Source organism: Halictus rubicundus, unplaced genomic scaffold (assembly GCF_050948215.1).
Source record: "Halictus rubicundus isolate RS-2024b unplaced genomic scaffold, iyHalRubi1_principal scaffold0540, whole genome shotgun sequence".
In the NCBI taxonomy this organism is placed as follows: domain Eukaryota; kingdom Metazoa; phylum Arthropoda; class Insecta; order Hymenoptera; family Halictidae; genus Halictus; species Halictus rubicundus.
Genome location: NW_027489081.1, coordinates 35,233 through 37,500, shown reverse-complemented (window position 1 = coordinate 37,500; position 2,268 = coordinate 35,233). Strand labels below are relative to the sequence as shown.

General features: G+C 40.4%; 1 non-coding gene across 1 annotated transcript in view; it reads right to left on the bottom strand.

The window, feature by feature from the left end:
* Window positions 1-208, bottom strand: part of LOC143364428 (small subunit ribosomal RNA) — a 1,919-nt gene extending 1,711 nt beyond the window's left edge. Inside the window, exon 1 of the ribosomal RNA XR_013084117.1 lies at window positions 1-208. This exon is cut by the window's left edge and continues 1,711 nt beyond it. This is a non-coding gene — a ribosomal RNA (small subunit ribosomal RNA).
* Between the last annotated feature and the right edge of the window lie 2,060 nt (window positions 209-2,268).

Here is a 2,268-nt window from a genome sequence, read left to right as displayed (position 1 = left end):
CGTTCCTACCATCTCTGGTCGGAACTCTGTTTTGCATGTATTAGCTCTAGAATTACCACAGTTATCCAAGTAAATGTGGGTACGATCTAAGAAACCATAACTGATTTAATGAGCCATTCGCGGTTTCACCTTAATGCGGCATGTACTGAGACATGCATGGCTTAATCTTTGAGACAAGCATATGACTACTGGCAGGATCAACCAGGGAGCTTCGACAATTTTTCGAATGTCTTCGCCGCCAGCTCTCTTCGAGACAGGTCGACGACACTTTTTCTTCCAATCATATATATATTTTATACTCGTGCAAATTCTCAGAGAACCTTTTGCACGAGATACATATATCTTCTCTTCTCTATAAATATTCAACCTCGAACAAATTCCTTTTCAAATATACCTCCTCCTCCTCTGCGTTCTCGGTTTCTCAATTTTATACGTATATCTTGAACAAGACTTTCTTATAAATATCTTATCTTGTTCAGATATTTTACTTGTTTCAACTTTCTTATAAATATCTTATTGAAACAAGTTTCATACATTCGTTTCGTATAATAACATGGTTTGCCTAATCGTGGAGGCGCGTATAGTTCCAAACATGGATCGCGGAAGCACGTAACCACTGCGCTGGACAAAATCGACACAAGTGCCGAGGAAGCGCGGACAGGACGCATGCTGGACTGCGAGAAACCGTGTTCTTCTGCTCGCGCTGGGCATAAACGAAATAGGACACCTCTATTATTTAACGAATTTTTCTCTTTATTCTGTCTTTAAAAGACAGAATTTTTTTTCTCTTTAACTCTATTTTCTCTTTTTCATACCTTAGTCGCTCGGACATAAGAGTTGATGCTCAGTTAGTACGAGTAAACACAAAAGTGAATACAAGTCACCAACCTCCACTAAGGGAAGGCTCGCCACATAAGGGCCATTCGGTCTAGGACACCGACCCGTGGCAATGCTGTGTAGAGAATAATTCGATACGAAGCACGGTACGAAACAGTCAAGACCGAAGTCTCGAGGCGCCCATGACTGCTTCTCGACCGAGATCGTAGAATAGCCACAGACGCGCGCTGCACCGACCGACTCGACCGAACCGTCGACTCTCTTATAGATACCGAACGGCCGGCCGGGACGCCGGCGCCGCGCGGTCAATAGCACGCGCGCTTATGGCCGCAAACCGCCGCGGCAACAGACCTCCCGGCGGGGCTGTTGGAACTTAGAGCGAAAAAAGTATAAAAATTTTTTTCACAAAATATAATAAATTTTAATATTTCTATATTATTTTACACAAAATAACCAACTTTTCATAATTCACCGAACTTTGAAAATTTTTCTAAGTCCCACAAATAAGAGGAAAATTTTTAAATATCGGTCCTAGACGATTTTCGACGTGATATCACTGTAATATAGACGGTTTCTAACAATATATATCATAACACCAAACTCGCTACAATTATTATTTATCGAGTTATTAGCAAATAATGGACGGATGTGCTACTCCGTCGGACGTTCGACGAAAATTTTTCTAAGTCCCACCGCCAAGAGGAAACTTTTTCCCTATCGGTCCTAGACGATTTTCGACGTGATATCACTGTAATATAGACGGTTTCTAACAATATATATCATAACACCAAACTCGCTACAATTATTATTTATCGAGTTATTAGCAAATAATGGACGGATGTGCTACTCCGTCGACAAAACTCTGGAAATTTTTCTAAGTCCCACCGCCAAGAGGAAACTTTTTCCCTATCGGTCCTAGACGATTTTCGACGTGATATCACTGTAATATAGACGGTTTCTAACAATATATATCATAACACCAAACTCGCTACAATTATTATTTATCGAGTTATTAGCAAATAATGGACGGATGTGCTACTCCGTCGGACGTTCGACGAAAATTTTTCTAAGTCCCACCGCCAAGAGGAAACTTTTTCCCTATCGGTCCTAGACGATTTTCGACGTGATATCACTGTAATATAGACGGTTTCTAACAATATATATCATAACACCAAACTCGCTACAATTATTATTTATCGAGTTATTAGCAAATAATGGACGGATGTGCTACTCCGTCGACAAAACTCTGGAAATTTTTCTAAGTCCCACCGCCAAGAGGAAACTTTTTCCCTATCGGTCCTAGACGATTTTCGACGTGATATCACTGTAATATAGACGGTTTCTAACAATATATATCATAACACCAAACTCGCTACAATTATTATTTATCGAGTTATTAGCAAATAATGGACGGATGTGCTACTCCGTCGG